A 26,803-nucleotide genomic window follows, 5' to 3' on the forward strand; every position below is an offset into this window, starting at 1 on the left:
CTTCCTCCTGCCCCGGGGGGACACTTTAATTAAAGGGAGATAATGGAGAGAGAACATTTCGTTAACTCTTTGGCTTATTTCGAGTCACTCGTTTTAATTCTATTGTGCAAGGTGAGGGTCAGCACGACTAAGTGGCTGTGGACGTTTTTCTTGTTTTTTTTACTCTTTTGGATATCTAGTCATTCGCTTTTTTCTTTGTTTTTCACTCTGTAGGATTTCCGGTCATTCTGTTTACTTCAACATAGCACAAGAGGCGCGGCCACGTCCATTCTATGGCAGCGTGCAATTGCAATATTGGATCCGGAGCAGAAATCAGTCGACGGGTTGCTCGTTTTTGTGTCATTCTGCTACCAGGCAATGATAGAAACTTCCTCGGCGGAGGCAAAAATGCACACTAATTTGTTAACCAGTCCAAGAATCATTTGTAAAACATCCACTGGCCATTTGGACATTTTAATTTGTAGCTTTCAAGAGTAGTTTTGCCTTTCGAACGCAGCTACGAAGACGAAGCCTCAATTGTGTCTTGACCGCAACCTTCATTTGTGCTCTTTTTTTTTTTCCCGTCTGTTCTTATTTCTGTGCTCACGCAAACTCACAAACACACATTCTTTCCCCTTTTTCATGACTGTGTCTGCGGTGCGCATCATTATCCCGCCCAAACGCATTCGTGAGAGCGCGGCGAAGCCAGCGTGTGCGTCGACATGAAAGGCGATGGAAGCAAGCATAACATTTGTCATCGGGAACCGCAGACTTTGTTTTTGACTGCGTGCAATGCGGAGGACGAAATGCCAGTCTTGCCACGACACCAAAGCCTGCTGCGGGTTCCGTTTGTCCGCACTCGACGATCAAGGCCTTGAACGGCGGCCTCTGTTTAGACACTCGTCGCTGATTGCCAATTAGAGCGTTTGTCTCTTGTGACCTTCCAACTCGGACACTTTCGGGGGATGTTGACAGGCTTGGCTTGTTGGTTGCTACCCGGTTTGCCATCAGAACCCTTTGGAGATCACATCAGCTAAACTGGTACGCGTCTCCAGGGGCAACACTTTTGGTCTCCATTTGAAACCGTCAAAAGGATGAACCACTAAATACTAGGGGTGTCAGGCGATTAAAATTTTCAATCGTATTTCATCGCATGACTTCAATAGTCAACTCATGATTAATTGCAAATTTTATATCTGCTCTAAATGTACAATAAACTCTACAATAATCATAATCACTTTTGTTACTCTCGTTAACATAAAAGTGGGAAAAAATTTTAAACTAATAGAAATATGGCTCCATCTTTTAGTTATTGACACAGCAATTTCATAATAATTCATAAAACTAAGTTAAAATGAAAAAAAAATGTACTGTAATGTAAAAAGCAAGTATGATATTAATTTGTGTTGGTCATTTTTCTGCCACTAGATGGCATCATTGCGTTTGTAAGACAAAATACAACATCACCTCAGTCTCCACAAATAAATGCTTTATTGTTCAATTAAATGATTACGGCTACATTTTGACGTGGACGTGTCTGCTGTGTTGCGACTGGAATTCCGCCAGTGCAGGCTTTCCGAGAAATGGCGCGGTCATTGATGGCGCGTAAAAAAAAATAAAATTGATTTATATATATATATATATATATATATATATATATATATATATATATGTGGCGTTAAAGTAACTTCATCCAAATCAACTCAAAACTAACACACTCATTTTGACACTCCTACTAAATACAATCTTGTTAAATATCGAAACTACCGTACATACAAACAGCAGTCACGTGACCCCAATGGACTTAGTAGCAGTTCATTAAATGTTTGTGTGCACATGATGTAGGATATGATGCACTATTTTTTTGTATATTTCCATTTCCTTGCACCCAAAAACTATTGTTGTACAAGCAAAGAGCCAAAATGACATCATTTTTCTCTCCTGAGTGCTGAATGCCGAATTGTAAAAAGCTTAAGGTATCAACTGTTGCCTGAAACACAATCAACACAAACAGACCACGGCAGTGAATGACGTTGCTTTTCTGTGACGCGCTGTTTTATTGGCAAGCTTGCATTTGTTAATGTGTCTGCGCTTCTGTGCTGTGGGGAGGCCCCGAGGACGCCTCAACAGAGAGGCCGTTGTGCCGCGGCGGCGGCCTGGCCGGGCTCCACCGGCTCCCCCCCCGGCCAAAAAGCCTGACGAAGCCGTGACACGATCGCTCTCAACTTGAGCCGCCATTGTTCCGACGAGAGCGCTTTTGCTTCTTTTCCTCGGGTCAAGCCCGCATCTGTGTCTTTCTTGCGAAAAGCTGGCCGACACCCTCTTTTTCCCGGCCCGACACATATGGCCTGCGAGCTGACAGCGGCATTGTGGCAAGGCGAGAAGGAGGTGTGAGTTGTTTGGGGGGGGGGGGGGGGGGGTCGGTGGCAGGAGGCCATTGGGACACTCAGGGAGGAGAGACAAGCTGAAGGAGACCCTTGAGAAATGGCAAACCACAACAACACTTCAACAAGGCTTGCAGTCATCCAGCGGAGTTCAGCTGGAAACAAGCAAGAAAGAGTGCGAGAGAGCGGACAGGCCAGAGTGAAGCCATGAGAGAGGGACCATCGAATGACTGTGGGACCAACGTTGACAATGTTGTGGAGCACAAGGCAGGAAACAAGAAGTCTCCGTCAAAACAATCCACAAATACTTGACGGGGTCAATCAAAAGACAGAAAAGTTGCGGCGGTGTTTTTTCGCAATACATTTCACAAGAAGGAGATAAAGCTGACAGGAATTCAATGAGAGGAAGGAGAAAGGTGGACGTTGGTGCGTGTGCTTTATCTGCAACTGATAAAGAAAACAATTACAACAGCTTGACAAAACGTCCTCAAAGCACTCGGCAGTGAAAGTTTCCATCATTGAGTCACTGCGCACGGTTCTGGTCACGATTCAGAGCTAACGTTAAATTTCCTATAGCTTCAATTACTTATTAAAAAAAAAAAAAAAAAAGGTGGGACATGCTGACATGGTGTTTAAAAATGTAACCTCCAATTAGTAGGCTGATATTGAAACTTTTTGGAAAAAAATTGGGGGAAAAAATCTAATAATAATCAAAGTCACTCATGGGTTGTAGAAGGAACTCACAACCTTCAGCTCGGGCGATTCTCTACCACCTGAGCCATGCCACTCCTACTGTTTGCTTTTCTCCCAGAGGAGAACAAAAACATGGTTTCCGGTCCCGGAAGATTCCGGGTGACACGAGTGATAGAATAACACACAGCAGGAACTGCGTGGCTCAGGGTGGTGAGTTTGTTCCTCAACCCTTGAGTGACTTTTATCCATGCATTTATTTTCAATTCTTTATTTTACTCTCTTACAAGTGTAAATATTATCGAATTTACTCTACAGAATTGATCCGTGTGTATGCGATGTGCTTTCATCACAATACCACCTCAAAGGTAAAGACGATTATTTGTAGAGCATCTCTGGCCTGTTACAAAGGGTGGGGGCTTGTCTCATGTGGATGAGCCACTGCTCACCCCTCCCCCATCTACTATGAGGTGTTCTGAGGCCCCGGGTCTAAATAACGCAACACAATCCGGCACAATATGACAAAAATCAGAACAGCTTTTTCACAGACGTGTTCAGAAGTCGGCAGCTCCAAAAAACAAAAACACTTGGTTGTGTAAGATCCCGCTTGTTGGGTAGGCAGACACTCTGGGGACATAAATAATGACATACAACAATTCAAAAGTAGCTTTTTAGAATGTCTCGCTTTAACAATATCACAAAATCATACTTGCCGTCCTTCCAACACTAAACCCTTAACAGAAGGAACCTTCGGCATTCCATTAATGAGACCAAAGAATCCTGTATGACGCACATGCACACGTGCAATAATACATGGGCGCCATGATGGATGTGCTGACGTCCGCACCTGTCCCAGCGTGATCAGCCACAAGACTCAAAGGGTCCGAGTCAGAGCAAGCTGCTTGGCTAATGACCGTCGAAAGACGGAGGTCGCCGTCTTCCCCCCCGCTGCTGGCACGGACAGTAAATCCTTCTTCAACGAGGCCCCCGACTGTCGTGACAGTCGGAGGGGGGGGGGGCTTGGGGGGAGCCGACTGCTGTGCAACATGACCGCTTTTGGTAACACAACAAGAGACGGACGGTAGCTAATGGTTTTAAACGCTAAATCCCCTTCCTGTCATATCCACAATTGCTGCCATTGAGTCCTCGCTACAGCTGCGAGCTTTGTTTTCCCGCGCGCCGGATCGCTCGAGCTTTGTTTTCCCGCGCGCCGGATCGCTCGAGCTTTGTGCCAGGAAGCCATGTAACTGCTACGTGAGCACTTTGGTCGGACCAGGGCGGGTCCGGTTTGAAAACCTGGTCACAACAACCGGGTTCTTTAGCTACATGCTGAGCCGGGGTGATGCAGGCTAATTTACTAGCTCATAGCATGGAGCTATTTTAGCCACTTACTGTGATTGTGTGTGAAGTTGTTTTTTCATCAAAATGATGAGGGAAAATTTTACGTGAAATAGTTTTAGATCCGAAATGTTCAACAGAATTTGCTGACAAAATAAAATACAGGCGGTAAAATGATTGTCCTGACTAAAATTAGGCTAAAACGTCGACATTTTCTTGACTAAAACTAGACAAATAAAATGATGTTCTTTGGACTAAAATAAAGACTAATTATAGTTAACTAAAAATGGACTAAATAAAAACGGGATGAATTTGACAAACTATGATGAAAACTAACAAGCGTGATTGAAACTGGACTAAAACTGAGACAAATTTAAAAAATGGCGGATAAAATGAACACCGCCACACACCGACACGGGGGTGAGCGTTTGGTGTGGTAACAATAAACAGCCCAGACCAAAGAATGCGTCGGGCCATAAACGTGACACAGTGTCATTTATCACAGAACCTCGACGGGGGCGGGGTGCAAATATCAACGTTTATATTTTGACATAATTTAGTGTCCGTCCACACATCAGAACGAAGCGCCTGGCATTCCTGCACTGTCACCGATATGGTCGTTTTTGTATTAATAGCTCAGAGTTCAACCGTTCGCGGTTTAGCCAGCCTCTGAGGCTCTGGTGGTACACGCCTGATGGGTCACGTCAAGGACAAAAAAAGGACCCCAAAAATGACTTTGAGTGGTTGGGGAAACTATTGAGCGCATTTCAAACACAAAGACCAAAATAATCTTAAGAGCCAGTTTTTTCTCACAAAATGACAATTACTGTAACTTCAAACCCCAAACCGTGTAAATACGTTTTTTATACTTTGTCCTTCACTCCCAAAAACATATTTATATGTTTTTATATGTTTTTTTATGCAAGAGCATATACAACACTTTGATGCAGCTTCTGACATGAAGAGGTGGCTTAAAGCAATGGCAGTTATTACAAAAAACGACGATCAGGTGGCAGCAGAGTATAAGAGATCAGTCAGGGCCATGTTGCAACAAGCTCTTTTTGACAGTGTTTTCAACAGGTTTGTAAATAACGATGAAACTTAGCTATATTCTAATGCTAACTGCTGCAAAACGGAAACAGATACAAACATACTTTTTTTTTTACTTGATGAAAGAAGAGACTATAATCTTTCTTTTGGTAGCTTCCATGATTGTATAGCAAAAGAACACAATATTCTGTTGACGTTGCAAAATCAGTCCAAATCCAGTAAAACAGCCAGGAGCGAAGAGGGTTGCTTCAGTGGAAATGGCTGGGACTGAATGCGTTAAAGATATTCAAACAATCAATCAATCAATTGATGCTATGTTCCAAAACAAAACATGTCCGGGAGAAGCTAAAACATCTCAAGTGCAAAAACCATGCCAGACCCCAACAACCGCAGTGGTGGGTGTGGCCCCGAAAGGCCAAGACCCACTCACAAGTCCGTCCCGGAAACACGCTTGCGACATGTTGGACCTTCGGCGGACGTTGCAGGTGCCGAAATGCACTTTGAAAGCATGGATGGCTTACGAGTCAGCATCTAACCTGCTTGAGTCGGTCAGACGCTCGCATCTGTGACCAATGAGCGGAGGTGCGGCCCATATACGCCGCTGCGGATCATTTAGCACACGGCCGACGGGGCGGGACAAGCACAAGTGAAAGCACGTGTGACATTTAGGAGTTAAAGGTGCGTGCAAGGGCGGCGATAAATCCCCAAAATGTTTTCTTGCCAAATTAAACACGGCATCAATCTTTTCCCTTGGAGACGGCTTGTAACAAACACGCCGTCGTGGGCTGCACCCACGCCGAGCGCTGGCAAAGACCTTCCTGCTGGCAAACACACGACATCATATTTCAACGTTCCGCCCTCGCCAAAACAGACAAACAAACAAATGGAAAACAAGCCAATATTCAATCCAGACACACTGCGCGAGATCCCCGGGGATGCTGCAAATGAAAGCGCTGGAATAGGAACGACGTGGAACGACGTGGAACGAGCGGCAAAACAGCAACGACGACAACACAGAAAACGCTGAGCGATAAGGACGGTTATGCGGATAATTAATGAATGTCGACGTCAAGCGACAGCAGCTCCAACAGTGGGGACCTCCTTCCTGTCCTACTTCTGCTGAATAGTAAGTGCACGGAAAGCCTTTGGAATGGGAAGCAGGAGGAGGAAGTGGTTGCAAACGGAATTTAATGCTACAAGCATAAAAACGCAGACGCGGAAAAAGCCGTTTTGCAGCAGCGCCAAAGAGGGAATTTATTGGAATGAAGCTGACGGCGACACCAAACTGCATCTGATTAAAAGGATTCCAACGAGGAACTTGCTGGGAATGCCCAAATGCCAAAGGAAAACAACAACAAACAAAAACAATACTCGTGAGGTTTCCATCCACCCATTTTTATTTGTATTTTCAAGAAATGCAAAACGCTAGAAATTCAAAAAAAGGCCCAAACTTCGCAAAAAAAGTTCACACGCATGGAGGGGCTGGATTTTGAAGCGTATCGAAAAAAAAAGGAAAATGCACATTTTGACTATGGAAATAAACGTTGACAAGACCAGATACACGTGGCACGTTTTGACCGGATATGACGTCACACGTACGTTTGTCGTCCCAAAGCAATGGCGGACCAGGAAGTAAGGTATGTTTGGGGGAACGATGAAACAGAAATCTTTTTGGAATTCATTAAAGAAGCCAATATGAAGTTGTTTTTTTTTAATTTATAGAAAGCTCAATTACTGGAAAGATATAAATAGCACTAGGCAATGCTCTTGAATCCTTTTGTATGTTGCCATAGCTTCTTGACTGCTAAATCTCATTTCTTTTGTGTTGATTATTATTACTTTTATTTTATTGTATTGTACTTTATCTATTTTTTTATTAGGGACATACACCACAAGTTCCACTTCTTTCAGTCCCTTTTCATTTATTTTTTTAAAGAATGAAATACATTTTTTTTAATTGAAATGAATTGAATGAATGCTATTTCGGATACGAAACAGCAAAGAAACGCTACGATTGATGAAGGATTGCAAAAGCAAACTCATACGACATCGCACGGCGCAGTCGCTTCCTGTTTTTCTTCTTTTAAATTACTGGTGGATCACGTCTCTATGGCGTCCCCTCTCAATATTCGCAAAAGAAGAACAGATGGAAACGGACAGAAGTCGCATTTTGCGCATTTTCAGTAAATTCGCTGAAAACATTTGAAACCTGGATGGAAATCTGACTACTGCAACGCATCCTAAATAACCTGCAAGTATGCAGGTGGTCTTGACACACAGAGGGAAAGGATTCCAATTTCAATCTGTTGGAAAAATATAGATTTTTTTGGTCCCCATAAAGCGCACCCGAGACCCTAAAGAGCCCACACGAAGCACGTCCGAGTCTCCATAAAGAGAGCATATGCAGTAAAGTCTTATGCCTTATGTTGGAGTCAACGGGAGCCAAACCTACACAAAGTGCATCCAAGCGCAAGAACTGCACCTACATTAAAAAAAAAAAGCACTCACAAAAAAACACCGGAACCCCAAAAAGCCCCGACTTCCTATTAGAAGACGACGATGAAGACACAAGACAACGAAGACGAAAGAAATAAAATACGAAAGAAGATGATGAACAACAGTTATGTGAATTTGAGTTTCAGTTTTCAACACAATCATTTGCTATGCCAAAAGTGCTACTCCATTTTTGGGCACACCAAATGTCATTTTTTGACTGTTACGAGTAAGAAAGAAAGAAACATATCAAGAAAACCCGCAAAATTGTGAGGCAAAAAGTCAAGAGATGACGTTTTGGTCACAAACGAAAATCCCGCAATAGATTGACGGCACTGCGAAGTAGTGACACATCACCGTGTGTACTTTTATTTGGGAGGCGAGTCCTCACAAAGAGCGAGCGCCATATTGCTCCCAAACGGATGCAGTGCATGGGGAGCTTTTTTTTGGGCCATCAAAAGGTGGCGCCGGCGAGTGTGTGAGACTCGGGGGGGCGGACGCGCTGCCAACAACATGGACAAACTCCAAAGAACTATTTTATATGGAAATCCCGACAGTGGTTTTACATGATCAAAGCCAGACTACTAGAGAGGGAGGATCGCAGTTGAGCTGTGAATCAATACTCGAAGTGTCTTCTTTCTGGAGCAGGTAATGAGAACAGAGCATAGAACTGGCCCAAAAAAAAAAAAAAAAAAGGAGCATTGTTCCAGTGGAGCGACACAAAACGGGGATTCATTGAAATGTTCCCAACAATGCTGAGTTAATCCATATGGCCTGTGGCCGAAGTCTGTTGTTTTTGTCCAGTCGGTGTGGGTGCATTATTTGTTATGACGTTCGTGTGTCAAGTCCTCGTCACAGCTACGTAAGTCGTCTTCGTCACAGCCAAGTCATCTTCATCACAACCAAGTCGTCTTCGTCACAGTGAAGAAGTCTTCGCCACAGCCAAGTCGTCTTCGTCACAACCAAGTCGTCTTCGTCACAGCGAAGAAGTCTTCGCCACAGCCAAGTCGTCTTCGCCACAGCCAAGTCGTCTTCGTCACAACCAAGTCGTCTTCGTCACAACCAAGTCGTCTTCGCCACAGCCAAGTCATCTTCATCACAACCAAGTCGTCTTCGTCACAGCGAAGAAGTCTTCGCCACAGCCAAGTCGTCTTCGTCACAACCAAGTCGTCTTCGTCACAGCGAAGAAGTCTTCGCCACAGCCAAGTCGTCTTCGTCACAACCAAGTCGTCTTCGTCACAGCTAAGAAGTCATAGCCAATCCACAGCAAGTCTTGTCACGTCACACTCCTTCCAGTCATGGCAACCAGTCTACTCACGTCCTGTCCAGTCATGGTGACCAGTCCAGTCACGTCCCACGTCTCACCTTTCTCCCTTTGGTTAATTAAAGTACCACGCATTTCACTTGATTCCTGTTTACCTGCATTTGGATCCCTCATCCACTCACTTTCCAACATTACAATTTTTCTATAGGCAACTAGGACATGATAATATAGACGAATAATAAATAGTGGAAAAAGTCTTTCACTGAAAATACTTTGTCAAATATGTTCCCTGGCTCAATGTAGGTTGGGAAAGACGATTAATCACCACAAGTGTCCACTCCTTGTTCTTAATTATCTGCCACATTTGCGCAGTACCGACAACATAGTCACGCAACTCTGCCCTGCGTCGTCCCCGAAGTGGCTCGAATATTACGCCCCCCCCCCCCCCCCCCGCTGACAGCGTGATGGTGGATCGCCGCATGCTTCCATCCATCATGTCCGCTCGCTTGCCCTTCCCCGCAAGCCTCATGTTTCTGCAAATGACTCAAGTGGGTCAGTGCTTTATTTGTTTGTTTCTCATTTCAAATAACAGCAAAGGAAAATAAAGAAAAAAGTTGGAGGTATTAAATGGAACACGGAAGAAAATGCATGCTTCTGCCAAGGCTAAATTGTCCTAATTTAGCACCAAATCATTTTAAACTTGTGGAAATCGCCAATTATTCTCTGGACTTGTTGTTGAGCTGCATATTGGTCAACATTCATCAAACGATCGGAACAAGCCAATAATCTCCAAATATGCAAAGTGCCTCAGAAAGACTTTCCCGATTTGTGTGAATTGGACAATCCTAGTTCCAAGTTCCTTGCAGGTCTTCCTCATTGTTCTGAGCCATGGCTGATCTGCATCTAATTATCTGGAACAGTTGATGATCTTGAAATTCCCAGTTTCAAGATGCCTCCGTTAGACGTTCCCAGCTTGAGTAAATCCTAAAACCAACCAGCAGCTACTCGACGTCAAACAATCCATCCACGCAAAAAGAATGGTTTTAATAAATTCAGAAACGTTCCAAAATTCAAGTTCAAAACAAAATGATTCATCAATTCATTTGCACCAGTAGAAATGTTCTTTGATGAAGTTTTTATTGGGCAACCATTTTCTACAATTGGATGCAAAACTTTGAAGGCTCTGTTCAAATGGCTTTCCGGCTCCAAAAATGTTTTCAGATGGAGGAAAACACAAAAAGACCGTTTTTGATCAGTGTCATGCATTATTCATTGGTAAGTTAAGGAAAAGGTTGAACAAATCTCTTTTTCAGTCACTGTAAACAAAACTTTGTTCAGATAGTCTCGGAAATTGGTGAAGTAGCATCATAGTAGAAACAACATTTTCGAAAACTAACAAAAAATAAGCACTCCTTGATATAAAGCTGGCACGCTTCATCTCGTCATTTGAAAACTGGCAGCCTGCACATTGCGGCGAGTTTCCTCCAGCGAGGCATTCACAACTCGTCCCAGGAAGCGGCAATGACCCAAAATCATAAAATCTAATTTTACTGCCGAGCGGTTTGGACTTGAAGGCAACGGTGGGAAGAGGAGGAGGAGGTGACATCCGAAGGCGGCTCCCAAGTGAAAGACAACTAAAAGCAACAACACCATACTTGTCACTGGAGCGTCTTTACACGCACGCCCTTGTGTGTCACTGAGCTCCGTCCAAAGGACACGCGAGTCAGCTGAAAAAGGACCGACATCATTATGACAAATACACAAAGAAAACGATGCAAAGATGCCGCTACCTCCTAAACACACACAAAAAATAGTGAAAAGGGGATCTGAAGTTAATGAACACAATTTGTCTGGCTCCCGAGAGGGCAAAGCGAAACGTGGCTGGTGTCGACAAGCGGGAAAAACACGGGTTTTAATTAGAGACGCTTCATCAAGGCGTCTCTTGGTGCCACTTAGTAAAACGCTGCATTCATCCGTCACCAATCGTGTCAGCGGAGCTCAAATCTCAACAATTCAAACCATAATCAACACAATGCCTAATTAAAGTTAACCGCCGCTTTTAGTATCTCCGAAGAAGACTTACACCAGTGGTGTCCAAACTCGGTCCTCGGGGGCCGGTAGTCCCGCAGGTTTTGGATATTTCTCTCCTCCAACACAGCTGAAGCTCATCAGCAAGCTCTGCATAAGCATGATAACGACCTTGTTGATTGGAACAGGTGCGTTGGAGCAGGGAAACCTCAAAAACCTGCAGGACTACCGGCCCTCGAGGACCGAGTTTGGACACCACTGACTTACACCATTAAGTGACTGCGTCACCCCAAATTGTTACCAAAGAGACACGCCCTCACAAACAGCAAACACGCTTGTACAAAGTGCACTCGCACCCGGACATTATTCAAGCCCCCAAGAAGCGCTCCCAAGCAGCCACAAAAGTGCACCTCGGACCGCAACACCCCAATTACTTTAGAAAGCACTTTAGGAATCACGTACCCACGATCAATTAGTGGAGCCCAAAAGTTCGAGGCAAAAATGGTGCATCAGTATTCAGCTGTTATGCTGCACCCAAATGGAATAAGCTTCCAACAGAACAAAAGTTAGCCTCAAGTGTAAAGTGGTTTAAGGCTGCGGGAAAAAGTCGACCAAAATTGGCAAAAAATCCATGCGTCGATGCTATTTTAATCATTTCCAAAAACATATTTGCGGCACCGGAACCGATATTCCGTGTTTTCGCACGGGCACTTTTTGCTATTAAATTAAATTCTTCGGCCTTTAAATGCTGTATTTTGCCTTTAAAGATTGTTTACGAATAACTATGTGAAGCACATTAAGTTACCTTGTGTATGAGATTCGCTATATAAATAAAGCTGGCTTGCCTTGCATTGCATTGAGCCCCTAACAAAGTGCACCTACGACCCCCCCCCCCACATCACCCCCCCCCCCCCCCAATCTGCACCCGAGCACTCCACCACCCCAAGTCTTACTCAAGCAGTGGAAGTAAAATATGAAAAGGGAAAGACAAATACAAAAGTAAGATGCCGACTAACGCCTGAGGGGGGCGCTGTCCTTCAACCGCATGTGGTCCTATTTGGGTCAAATCTCTGCAGAATTACGAGGATTTAACTAATATTCAATTACACACTAGATTAGTTCTAATATAAGCCATCCGTGAGTCGGTCAAGCTGAGGCTTTGACGGCGTGCGATGACCGTGCGGCCAGTTTAAGCGGCAAACATCCTGCACGCAGGAAGCGGACACCAGGCCACTGTTGGCTTTGTTCACGAGGGTTGTTTTTGGAGAAACACGGCCGCGTCTTGTAAGCGGACCTTTGATGTGTATCAACGCCGCCTCTCAATGTTGGAAACGTTACACGGCTTCCAGATGCCGGACACGTTGTGAGACTCTGAAGGCTGAAACGCAGCAAAGAGCTGCATTGAGGGCTCATACCAGTCAACCAACCCCCCTTCTCCGACACCCCTCTCATGCACACCATTAGTCCAAGCTGTGGACTGCACATTCCAGCCCCCATGAGCGGGGGGGGGGGGGGGGCTCTCCACTGCGGATCCCTCGGCAGGGACCCGATCCAGTGGCAAAAGGGGCGCATAAATAAATATAAATGAGTTGAATGTTGAATCACCGCGGTTTTGCTGTTTCAATCAAGCACGTGTGGGGGGGGGGGGGGGGGGGGGGCTGGAAAGCAGACAGCGGGGGCACGTCGGGGGTCCAGTCAGGCTCAATTAGAGAGCCCCTCACCTCAAACACTGCGAGTGATCTTGGCTGCTTTTCCACTGTACGCTGCCGGATTGTCTCAAATGGTCTCTGTTTGTGGTGGTGCGTTTTCGGGAATTGGGAAAAACACGCCGCACTGAAGGCATCAGTGGCAACTATGGAAAGTGGGGGTGCCCTGTTTTTATTTCTCAACTGTTGGTTGACAGAAGACTATGACGGCGTATTAGGGCCATGTATATATAGTTTTTGTTTTTCAGAGGGGGGGCATATTGTGATAAAAAAAAAGTTTTTTTCTCACAAATTTGCCACTTCATAAACACGCAAATTTACGACAAATTTCTTTCCCCAGGGAATATTGCCATCACCCTCTAAAAAAATATATTTATAAGTGGCCCTAATACGCCGTCGTAGAAGACCCTGAAGAGCAAGCTAACAAGCTAACCGAGCAACTGATTACCTGCTTCAACTAACTTACTAGACCAAAATGGAAAGTTTCTTTACTACTTAGCTTTGCATTGTTGTCGTCATGACTTCAGGCTTGTCTCATTAGTAATCTTGCTAATTAATTGTGTGTGTATCTTAACCAAATAAGCTAGCTGTACATCAAAATGTATTTTTTTATTTATATATATATATATATATATATATTTTTTTTTTTTTGGGGGTATACATTTGGTTACATTGTTTATCCACAATCTTACTATCCAACTAGCTAACTAGCTAGCTGGCTAACTAAGCTAGCACTGTACCAAAATCTAATTTACCTTGATTTATGCACCACCCTTTCACAAACTCGCATGAAAATTTGCTTCATAGTTTTTGCACAATCATTTAAACTAGCAAACCAACCAACTAACCAAATGAATTAAAGTGACATCAAAATTGGACTCTTTCTTGGTTCACATCCACCACCTCACTATGAAGACTGAAATTCAATTACATTGATTTGATTGCTTACTTCTGCTGAACAACCTACAAACAAACCAACCAACCAACCAACCAATCGCTTAGTTTTTAGTTAGTTCGTTTCCACTAACCTAACCAACTAAGTAAACAATTAGAATCACATTCTTCCCCAAAATGTGTAATCTCCATCAAACAAGCCATTTGCCACAGAAATGAAAAAAAAAAAAAAACAAGTACTGGCCAGTGTGAAAGGAACATATTTTGAAGTTTCCCTCCCACACTGACAGCAGAATGTGTTTTGGGTGAGGGGGTTGCGGGACCACCTTTCACGTCCAAATCTCAAAAGTTTATAAACAGAGACAGACGGGATTAAAGGTGCAAGGGTGGAGGTCAAAGTGAAACGAAACACACCATAGACACCCCCCCCAACGCCCCCGTGAACTTTGTCATTGACAGATACCAGTCGCCACACTCCACTGTTTACTCCCGTCGCCGTTTGGCCAATTAGCTCGGTGTCGGTATGTCGAGTGATGACAGGCGCCACACTGAGGGGGTGTCGGGGAGAGGCATGGGCGGTTGGATTGGACTGCACGGACCAGGAAGGCATTTGCATATACCTCAGGGGTGTCTAAACTAGGGCCTAAGGGCCATTTGCGGGCTGCCTGCCATTTGTTTTAAAGGAACAAACTCAAAGAGTACTGAAATGAAAAATGCAATTTGTCTGCATTATGACGGTTACTGCTGGGGGGGGAAACGAAGAGACCAAAAAAATGCTGGAACTTTATTGGTAATTTGAGCATGATTCATTTTCTGCAAATGAAGATAATATAGCATGTCTTTTTGATTTTAATCTATTTAAATAAGAAAAATATCATCTTGGCTACCAGAGGGCAGTTGCTAACTATACCAGTGCTATTCATGAGCTAATTGATGCCTTTTTGCATCGTTTGTTAGCATTAAGCTAAACTGACCTTTTAAAGGCAAAGTTATAAATAAACGACAAATCAATCTTGACATATTAGGGTTAGTTTTACAGTTCACTTCAACTTGGACAAAGAAATAAACAAGAATTATTTAGCATCTGCCAACTTAATTCAAAATCAGAAAAAGCAATCATTTTAAAATGGGCTTTAAGTATTGCTAGTCGTGGTGTCGAGAATTTTGAAATGGTGAACATATTTTATACTCCGTTGGATTAGTTTTAACTGTTGTTGAAATAAATGTTAAATAATGTTATATGTTTTAATAATGGTGTCAAATGTCCCTTGGCTCTTGCGCTCTTCAATTTTTCTTGTAATTGGCCCTTAGAGGAAAAAAAAAAGTTTGTCAAGCCCAGGCTGATTTAGCGTACATCCAATTTACTGATGAGTCCACAGAACAGTTTTTGAGAAATGATAGAAGCGGGACGGCTGCATTCTGAACACGAGAGGCCTTCAGGGACGCCTTCTCTGCTTTTTTTGTACACTGCATCAAAAAGCCACTGGAGAGCCGCCATTTCCGCCCGTCGAGTGCATTAAGTGGATGAAACTTCCAGACTTTTTTTGTCGAAAACGAAGCGTGCAGCGTTGTGTGTGCGTGTGTGTGTGTGTGTGTGTGTGTGTGTGTGTGCGGTGCATCTTCTGCTGACGGATCTTCCAGCAGACGTTTCTTTTGGTGCCTCACCTGCAAATGAGATCTAATATGAGAATTTGAGTGTTCGAAATTAAAACGCTGAATTTAGTGTCTTATTGTCATCTATTTTATATTTAATACTGAAAAACTTACAAGTGGTCTGTACGTTTTTCCTTTGTTCCCAGGTATCACGTTTATAGCATGTAGTGAATACAATTTTAATAATATAATTACATCCTTTTTTCATTGAATAAATGTAAAATATAATACACATTGGTAATGAAAATATAATTATGTCTTGTCCCGTATGGGTTTGATATATAATGCAGAGCAGTAATGAATTTGCCATATGAAAGCGAAGCACATTGAGTTCCCCTGCGTATGAAAGTTGCTTCATGAATACATTTGCCATAAAGCTGTGCTAATATTTCCAGTAGTTCCACACTGCATTTTGTATTTAATACAGAACTGAACATTATTTCTTTGGCTTCGGGGCAGTTAAGATCAAGCCCCATGAATGCAGTCCAGCAATAGTGTATTATTGTTATTATTATTTATTTATTATTTATGCAGCGGCAAAGACGGCATCCATCACGAGTTTCGTTCAAAACTGAAATCTCTGCCGGCTCTAAGCCGAAGCTAAAAAGCCACATGTAGCGTAGCATAAATGTCATGACAACCACTCGGGTGTTTGTGAACAAAGAGACGTACTGTGCCATTGTCCGTACGCAGCCCGGATATGTTGAGCTCCATTAGCCAATTACAGGTCAAAGCTGTCGGCCACCGAGACGAACGCGGGGGCTCCCCGATGAATTGCGGCACGCCGACGATATGAAATCGCTTGCATCTGGAAGGCCTCCGTGAATAGCGCGCACACGCGGCAAACACACTCGGAGCTCACATGCATTTCATTCGCACCCGTTCACGTTGCATAAAGTCTCCTGTGATGGTTGAATTCTGGTTGCTTCTATTTTTGCTAATTGAAGCTTCTCAACTCACTTGAAAATGGTTTCCTGGACACCAAGACGGCGCCAAATGAAATTGTTATTACTTTGGCTTGTCGGTGAGCTTTTCAGTGAATCATTTATAAACATAACAAATGGAACAAAATGTGAATTTGTGGGGCTTCGCTGTTAAAATATTGACTGAAAACAGCAACATTATTACTCTTAAATAATAAATTAAACTAAAATACTATATAAAATAAAAATACAATATTAAAAAAAAATCTATACTTCCTATTTCATTCAGTATATTAAAAAAAAAAAAACTTTTTTATTACGCTTGTAAGGGAAAAAAACATTGAACATTGTTAAGAATGAGGTTTTCTTTTTCTTTTATTTATTGTCAGTATTCTGTATAATATAACACATTACAAAGATAGTATAAACAGCACGTGGGGCATCATTACTTTCAAATCACATCCAAATAAAATATAAAATATTTATTTATTATATTTTAAATAACTTAAGGTACGATATTAGTATTTATTTAAGAATATTACGACGCTCATAAGAGAGGAAAAAAACCCTGAAAGTATGAGAAGTTGCAGAAATAAAAGCTGTCAATCAAATATAATGACTTTCCTGCCTCTTTCCTCTCCAAGCTCACAATCGAGCGAGGGAAACCTCGTCCCATGACTTCACCGGCTTACTCGGAAAAAAAAAGGCAGATTTTGCCGGTTCTTTTTCCCTTTCTCCGAACATCTACTCTTTCACGTCCGTCCATTTCTTTGCTCTACGGCAAAGAGACGCCGGGTGCTCCGCGAGGATTAACGGCCCGTTGGAGTCTTATCTCACCTCGCAGAGATCCATCACAAGCGCAGATCCCTTCGCGCCGGGAAAGTGAACAGAAAGAAACCACACACGCGGCATGTGTTTATTTGAAGGCGCTTTCAACGTTTAAGCTGGCGGATGATGTTCGGAATTCCACCTTCATGTCTCTCGCTGTGACACTTTCCAGACAATGCGGGGAAAAAGAAAACCTTCTGGGAACTTCAAGCTACGGCCACATAGACTTTTTGTTTTTACGTGGGGATTTTCTCCCCTTAAAAAACACGACTTTACCTGAAAATCCTCCATTAGCAATCGTCCACAACGGTGGAGTTTTATATGCTCTGAATTGGCATTTTGCCAAATCCGAGGACACAAGTACCGAAGCGTATTGCATTCGCGTGAAAAAAAAAACCTCCTGTTTTTCTGACTAATTTTTGGGGGGAGCTTTGTTTTTTGGAGTCATTTGTTTTAATGTTCTGTTTTCTGAATAAAAATATTCAGAAAAACGTGGGGTATTATTAAAACAAAAACGCTTTTTTTTTGGTGTGTTTTTTTACCTCTTAACTCCAAGTGACTTGCTGCAGATTCGCTAATAGCAGTTCAAAAATATTCAGAAAAACAGAAAATAAAAAATAAAAAAAGCAAGTTCCATAGTAGAAAATTGGAAAGTCAGAGTCTTGGAATTTGCCCACATAGGCTGCAAAACAAAACGGCCGACTTCCTGTTCAATTTCAAGATTCCGTAGGGCCTGTTGTAACACATGCCCACCAAATTTTGTGTAAATTGGTGAAACTTGCTATTTTTTTTCTTCTTCTTCATTTTTTTTTGCCTGAAAAAACCAAAGTAACCAACTTGCTGTTCAATTTCAGACTTTCAGACTTTTTGGTGAATTCTAACCACCCAAGTTCAGGTTGATGGGACTGAATTTTCTACAACATTCCATGTGCTCCACTGGGTGACTTTGGCGTGCAAGCCCTAAAATGTACACATTTTCACCAGGATATGCAAAAAGCGAATGATTTTCAAATCCTGCTGTTTTCATGTTTAAAAACCTCCCGCAAGCCACATGTTGCAAATCCACTGCTAAAGATAAGTTGAATGTGCGTCTCCACATCACAAAACACGAGCGCATGCTGTTATTTGTGCCGGCACGACAAGCCCAAAATGTTCTCGGGCCGCCTGACAACTTTATGGTAAAGATGAATACAAGCTGATGCAGAAATTGTATGTATTTATGGTATGACAACGAGGACGGCCATAAAAGCTGTCACGGGGGCGGCAGGAAATGGGAGGAACATCTCGCCGGATGAAAGCGAATGCGAGTTTTTGATGTCAGCTGGGAGCTGAAAAGTGCTTTTTGTGGGAAAAAGTCAATGCCGGACGCTTCATTTTGCAGTTTCCGTCTTCAACGCTTCTCTTATGTTACGGGTCAAATTGACACCATTTGAAACTCTGGAAAAATATTTTAAAATGGAAAAACAAATTAGGATGGCGTTATTGTTTTCATCTTTAAGATGTATGGACAGTATAATGTCATAAATATATCATGTCTTGGTACTGTGTATTAAAACTAGTGACAGTGACACATTTATACCCTTTCACTGTCTTTTCACGTATAAACATTAAATTAATAAACTATATTGTAATTTGTTCATTTATTGTTTTGTATAATGTCACATGATAACTCATGATTAATTGAAAATTTTATATCTGTTCTGAATGTACAATAAAATTTACAATATTTCATAATAATTCATAAAATTTAGTTAAAATGAAAAAAGATGCACTGTACTGTAAAAAAAAAAGAAAGAAGAAGAGTGATACTGATTTGTGTTTTTCTGCCACTAGATGGCATAATTGCATTGGTGACAGTTCAGTGCATTTTTCTTTTAAAATTTAGACTTATTCAATCTTTAACATGAAGTAACTTGTGAAATTCTGCACATTTTTTAAAATTGTAAAATACAACTGGACAGCAGTCTCCACAAATTATTCAATGAAATGATGACTGCTCAATTTGAATCTGCTGCGTTGCGACTGGAATTCCTCCAGTACAGGCTCGCCAAGTCAGGGGCGCTCATTAATCGTGCGTTCAAAAAATATTAGTGGCGTTAAAGGAACTTCAAATGAACACACAAATGTTTACAGATGCAGCGGGTCACACGGACACGTGACCTTTTTGGTGTTTACCAAAGAAAGCAAACTAAGAAGAAGATGACCGTTCCAGTAATGTCGCTGCGGTCAACGCGCTTAACGATGAAACGCGTGCGCCCAATGAGCTGAAGGTGAGCGTAATCATCAACTTGAAAGGGCCTTCATGGCCATTCGCGAAGTGCTTTAACAGATGATTGGACGGCAACTGCACGGCCCGTCGTCTTGATTCATGCGCGTTGGCGTACCAACGCAAGATTGGCGAGCGGATACAGATGGCGTTTTCATCCTCAAAGGCGACCATTAATGTCTGTGTGCAACAAAAGGCGCATCCCAATCAAGGTGACCTCATGGGGGGGGTTGGGTTCCAACATGAATGGATCAGGTGCAGCTTCTAACAATCCTTCGCGTTTCACTTCTGCTGACATCAATCAATAAAATGGAGCCTCTGAGATCGAATGCAATCTGTTACGGGACGCTGCTCGCTTCTTTCCTGGCAGAAAAAACTCTGAGAACCAATTTGTTGCTTCAATATACCAATATGCAAATTAAGTGGAGGTTGTTCATGTTTTTTTTTTGTTAAAATAACACACAGCATTACAAGAAAATTTATTTATTTATTTTTAGAAAAACACCATAAGACAATCAAGTCACATTTTATTAAAGGTAAAAGTTTAAAAAAAATAAATTCAAGACAAAACTATATTATTTTAAAGGTCAGAATTTCAGGGAGTATCAAAGTAACAATTTAAAAAAAACTATTTTTTTAAAGAATTTTTTTTGTTTTTGTTTTATTAACTCTTTGACTGCCAAAAACGTTAAATAACGTTTAGTAAAATCCTATGGAGGAGTGCCAAAGACGTTAAAAGACGTTTGTTTCAAAACAGAGGTGAAACTAACCATTTTCTATTGTTGATTACTCAAAAACGGAATAAGGGAGAAACAAACTTTTTTTTCTGATGAAAGATGAGAGTCCAATGTTTCATTTGGTAGTATGTGTGTTTCCATAGTCCAAACACATCATTTTCTGTGGACCTTGAAAGATCAGAGAAAAGATCAGTCAAAATGCTTAAATCGGCTGGCACCCACGGCATCCCTTTTCTGAAAACGTCTGGCAGTCAAAGAGTTAAAAAATGATTATCAACAACGTTTGCTCCTGTTGTGACCGCATTTTGGGTTGGGTCATACGTGACTATTTGTTTTGGTTGGGTTATGGGCTCATTGTATTGTTATTTTGTCCCATGTGGTGATGATGATGTTGTCAGTTGCTATGCAGTCGCTCAGTCCTGTATTTGTCACTATCATATAGGCCTTTGTTCTGTCATATAGAATTGAGCGTAGCAGGAGTTGCTCAGTGACACTAGGTTTCGCCGTCAAGTGTTTTTCTTCGAGGCCATCTGAATTCAGCCCTGCTCTCCTCTTCTGTTGTTACTTTGTATTTTTGTCTAAAAAGACTTCTCTGCTTTTTTCCCCGCACCTCACATGACAGCTCAATTTTTTAAATCTACAAAACCAATTGGAGAGCTCTTAATGAAAAACATGTTAATTTGGTGTCTAAACAACATATCGGCTAAACTCCAGTAAAACTGGGCATTAAACTAATAAATGATCCCAACTTGCAGTCTGGCAGGACTATTCATCTAGCGATTATTACACTACACTTCGGGAAACTTCCCACAAATGACTCAATAGCTCCGCTGAGTGCATTTTCTACTTTTCTACTCAGGCATTGATGAACTGCGCATACGTCAGAGGAAAGATGAGAAAACGGTGCTGCTTTTCACACATCCATGCAAATCCTTCCTCCGCGAAGCAATTTTGAGATTTCAAACCAGGTAACACATTTCAGCAGTTGCAAAAAAATTTTTTGTTTTCTCATTTCTGAATCTACTGCTTAAAAATGTTGACCGTGGTTTGGCTTCAGTATAAAGAGAATTTTGCTATTCAGCATTCCCACATATGTTGTTTTATTATTTTCAGGCACTTATTATTCCGCTCACTTTTTTGCCATGCAATAACTCCCAGATAATAATATCGATTAACACCGTTCAAACTTGCTTCAAAAATTCACGCCTCTCCTGGTATTCCATCATCTGATTGCACGTTAGTTACAGTATTTGCACAATTTTACGTTAAATATCAACCATGCATTTTCAATGTGACAGACAGATGACACTTTTCAAAATAAATACGGAATTAGCCATGATTTCAAGTTAGCTCAGTGGTTACAGCGACTGCCTTACACTACAGAGTACCCGGGTTCAAACCCCGCTTAGAGCGCATTTTAGTACATTCGATTGTTGGATACCAACTGACTGTCATATCAGGAAGTGGATTCTAATTTCACTGAAATGATTTAAGCACATGCATTCCGCATTCCCACGCAATTTCTACAGAAATCGCGCTTTGTCTAGTTCAGGTATCGTATTCAAAAATCCCAATTTGGGTCATGTGACAACACGATCTCGGCGTGATCTTCAATCATCCTGCGATGATTAACCCTAACCTTGTTGAATCCCTAATTGGGCAACTTACGGGCAAATTTAGAGCTTTTATGAAAAGTTCAAGAGCAACTCAACGGACAAAAGGTACAAAAGGCGCCTTTTGTGTCCGCACTGGCCTGCTCGGCCATGTTGCGCACCGGCTGTTTGCTCAGAGCAAACAGCAGCCTCTGCTTCGTTTTGTGTGCAGGTTGGCAACTCCTTCTCAGTTTACAAAAGCGGCCATGGCTGCGGCGCTGCCCGGACAAACACAACATGTGGAAAGCCAAAAAAGACCCGCCGACTCTTCCAGCGTTCACGTTTTGCACTTTTTTACTGGCAGGCCACGTCGGCACTGTTTTGGCCCATTTGTTCTCCCGGTTCAGTGGCGGCCAAGTGAAACCTACAAGGTAAACAAACACACCCTTGTTTTCTTTTCTCTGACTGATATGCAGTTTGTTTAAGAAAAAGAAAAAAAGAAAAAAAAGCAATGCATGGCTTTGCGAGACCTTTCGTCCTGGATGCAATCCGTCATTCGAATCATCCAGAAAAATGGCTTCAACAAACACAGTCCGCCCAACAGGAAAACACAGCTCGTAAGTCTTTCTTTTTACCGTCGGAAGAGAAAATCAACCTGCAAACATTGACATCGTATTTGGAAGCGCTGGATGGACAAAGGATGGAGAATGTTCTGCTAGCACAGAGAAACGGGCCAAAGCCAACTTGTGTAAAGTTTTGCTTTTTCACATTTGTATGGCATATTTTCATTGACATTTGCATGGAGCAACGCGGAACGTGCCAAGGAAAAAGTCCTGGATTTCCGAACTCCAACATTGCACAATCTTTTCGCATCTTTCCATCGTTTGCTCCTTTTCTCAGTGATGAAGGCCAATTTTGACACCGAAGCAAATCAGGATTGTTGTGCCTTGGCAGACTCTCTAGCGAGGGCCGTCGCTCGTTGTCGAAAGGCTTTTCAGACAATTTTGATGTAAAAAAAAACTGAAGCTGATTTGTGGTCGTGGTTGGCGAGTTGGTCCATTCTTGGGTACATCAAGTCACAGCATTCTGTGGCTCATTTTCATGTTTCACGTTGCCAGGACGGAAAGTCCAATCTCAAATATGACATGTAGCTGCGACTGCTATCACCCAAACCCGAACCGTATGGAAATTTGGCCCAGAAGTTCACAAGTTCACATTTCGACAACTCACTCAACTTTAATTAGTATTTTCTTGCTGGGTTTTCGCTCACACAGCCTGCAAAGTTGCTTTGTCCAAACCATAGTCAGCAGTAGAATTTTTTTTGCACTTCTGTTGCTGACTATTTCCATTCCTACAAACCGATCTGTGATGGTGGCTACCTTGAGCTTGAGACCACCAGTTGAAAACATGTTCAAAGGGCAGACAAACAACAGACGTGTAGCGCTAACTTTTGCTGGGGAAAACCAAACGCAATCTAAGTGTGGAGTCAAAGACGCTGCAGTGCCTTGATTTGACAGCAAATCATTGACGTTCCACCTAAAAATGGTCTGAACTGAAGCCAACCTAAAGGAAAACGTGGTTCCAGCAAGCAAACTCTCAGATGAGGCATGCGCTAAACACGTGAGAGTTTCCAGCAGTCTGCAGAAAACAAAGCGCCACCTGTAACCCCCCCCCCCCCCCTTTAACTTCCCAACCAAAAGACTCTCAGACCAGGCTTCATACTTCTTCTTTTGCTTACTGGTCTACGTCTGACCTCAGAAGCACTCACGTGACGTGCAATTACTATAAATCAGGTTGAGTTTTGTCAGAGAGGGTAATCTAAGTGTTGTATCTCGAGCGGCGGCGCAGTGATGAGACCTGACGAGGTTTAGACTCCGGAAAAGACTTTCCAGATGTTTCTCCACTGCATACTTCCTCAGAGCTGCGGATTTGAGTGCAGATGGACTTATCAAACCGCAGCTTCAGCCAGAAGCCAAACCTCTCACAGCGCAGGCTTGAACAAAGTGCTGATTAGAGCGCTGTGCTAATGGCGGCGCCGCTCCACGCTGCAAAAAATGCGGGAGCATTCTTTATTCTCTCTCTCTCTCTCTCGCTGAAATGAAAGCAGAGTGCATAGTTTCAAGGTTGGAGGCCTCACGCTTCCCCAAAGTTCACCTGCCATGGCCCGGCAGCCCCGACCATCTTTTGTACCAAATTGTTTATCATGGAATCCCTTATTCTCTTGCAGAAAGCTGCAGTTTATACAACCATTTTGGGGTTGTCTTTACAATATACGAACGGTAAACCTTTCACATGTGCTGCTGCCAGCCACAACTCGCACTCACAACTCGCACTCACCTTATGACTCGCCACCCTCCAGGTCGGTCACGTGCGTTTCAAAACTGCGCGGATCCCAGATGTACCCCACGCGATAAACGGGGTAGCACTACAGTGACAATGCACTCACGATGCTAACTCTTTGACTGCCAAAAACGTTAAATAACGTTTCGTAAAATCCTATGGAGGAGTGCCAAAGACGTTAAAAGACGTTTTTTTTTCGAAACAGGTGAAACTAACCATTTTCTATTGTTGATTACTCAAAAACGGAATAAGGTAGAAACAAACTTTTTTTTTTTCTGATGGAAGATGAGAGTCCAATCTTGTTTTGGCAGTATGTGTGTTTCCATAGTCCAAACACATAATTTTCTATGGACCTTGAAAGATCAGTCAAAATGCTTAAAATCGGCTGGCACCCATGGCATCCCTTTTCTGAAAACGTCTGGCAGTCAAAGAGTTAATGTCCCACAGTTTCTTGCACCTCTGCGTGACGGGGGAGAGCGCAAGGGAAGAAGTGAGTGACAGTCCAAGCAGCTGTCAGGGAACCGCGCTGTCAATAACGGAGGGCAGAGCTGATGTTTTACAGACAACCTGAACTGTGCCATTGTGGCAGATGGAGGTCAGCTGCGCTTGGCTAAAATGAAGCCAGCATGTCGCGGTGCCTGTGGGCAAGGCGCACCCGGTCCCGCAGAACCCGTTCGGGAGGCAGGTCGAAATCAGCCGGGAGAAGTCATTTACATGGCAGCGGAGGCGAAGCTCGGGTGATGTGATTAAGCCCTGGCAACATGCTGAGTGATGATTAACTTATTGCCTCCGCTCACGGTGCCCTCGCACGTTGCTTCTTGCATCTCCGTCAAGCAATCAATAAGCTATTATGGCTCCAAACAGGAGGCCAAATTAACTTAGGCTCTGCCTGCAGAGTCGGCACTCTCGGCTAATCCCGTTGACGGGGGAGAACCAGACCGGACGCTCCACAGATCATCTACCTGTGATGCATGATAATTGATGTGAGGCCCACCAAGGACGTCGACGCCAAGGTCGAAATATGCGCACCTGAACTTCTTGAATTGTCCTAAATTGTATTCTTGCTGAACTTCGGAAAAACACGATAAAAAATGTTAAAAGCTGTAGAGAGTCTTTCATTTGGTTCTATTTTGAAAAAAAAAAAACATGCAGGAAATGGTTTTTGGGTAACTTTAAATAAGGTAATGTAAACCCGGACAATAAAATAGGAACACCAAAAAAATAAAAATAAAATCCAACAATTATCCTCTATAAAGTAACTAAATAACAAGATGGCAGCCTCATACTAAAGCTTCAAACTATAATTTGAATCCGTATCCCGACTGTTAAACCTCGCCCAAGTTTTCTACCTGAACTTGAAACCTTGGCTAACTAACAAATGGGAATTAAAAAATGTAGCGCCCACCGTGGGGGTAAACGTGGATTTTAGGACATCATCATTGGGAGACAGGCCACCTCGTTGAGTGTTTCCTATTACAGGCGCTTCATCAGCTATTTTGAGGAGAGCGCACTCCATCGTCTACGGACTTTCGGCACCAGCCGCCAGACGAGAGCCAATCGACGAAATGGAGCTGAGGCAGCGTTGACAGATGAAAACCTGACACTAGCAAAAGGTGGATCAAGAGAGTGAAAGATGTGTGCAATTGAGAATGGACACCCCCTCCCCACGTACCCCCACGTACCCCCCACCACTCCTACTACCACCGAAGCCCCCCCAGGCCAAACAGCAGCTCATACAATAGTGGGCCTCAGCAACTCCGATGTCGTCTCTTCCCAACACAGCGACTCTTGTCAGCATCTCATTTCTAAAAGGACCCTCTCTGCTCATCTCCCTTTACACATGACGTCCCCCCCGTCTGTCTCTTTAGCCGACCCCTCGGCGCTATACGGTTACACCGAGGTGGACCCATTGTTTGGCCGCCACACCCTGTTCAGAAAAGGTCAAACGCGCAAAAAGGAGGAGGTGAGCGTGGATCTGGTCTTTCCAGACATTCTCCTGACGGCTCAAATGACTGCCAAAAACGTTAAATAACGTTTAGTAAAATCCTATGGAGGAGTGCCAAAGACGTTAAAAGACGTTTTTTTCAAAACAGAGGTGAAACTAACCATTTTCTATTGTTGATTACTGAAAAACGGAATAAGGTAGAAACAAACGTATTTTTTCTGATGAAAGATGAGAGTCCAATCTTTCATTTGGTAGTATGTGTGTTTCCATAGTCCAAACACATAATTTTCTGTGGACCTTGAAAGATCAGTCAAAAATGCTTAAATCGGCTGGCACCCACGGCATCCCTTTTCTGAAAACGTCTGGCAGTCAAAGAGTTATGCACAAACATGATCAACATGACCGGACGATGGATGTTTGAATAAGTCCATGGTAACCGACTCGTTTCTTGGTGAGATCAGTGTTTGGGCAGAATACTTGCAGAGTGGTCACGTTAACACCGAGAACTACAAATCTGGACACGGATCAACCCAAAGAGACAAGACGGCGTGCTGTAAAAGGGAGGATACGCCAGATCAAGTCGGATACCGCAAGACAGATATATATATATTAGGAGCCCGTTGAAGCTTCCCAGGACTACTGGACTCTGTACACACTCCCTTCAACTTAAATCACATTTGTGGAAATGCTGAA

At 42.9% G+C, this 26,803-nt stretch overlaps 1 protein-coding gene across 2 annotated transcripts in view; it reads right to left on the reverse strand.

The window, feature by feature from the left end:
* robo1 (roundabout, axon guidance receptor, homolog 1 (Drosophila)) overlaps positions 1-26,803 on the reverse strand; it is a 251,878-nt gene that overhangs the window by 95,570 nt on the left and 129,505 nt on the right. The gene's annotated exons all lie outside the window — the stretch shown is intronic.

The sequence above is a fragment of the Vanacampus margaritifer genome, chromosome 5 (genome assembly GCF_051991255.1).
Source record: "Vanacampus margaritifer isolate UIUO_Vmar chromosome 5, RoL_Vmar_1.0, whole genome shotgun sequence".
Classification (NCBI taxonomy): Eukaryota; Metazoa; Chordata; class Actinopteri; order Syngnathiformes; family Syngnathidae; genus Vanacampus; species Vanacampus margaritifer.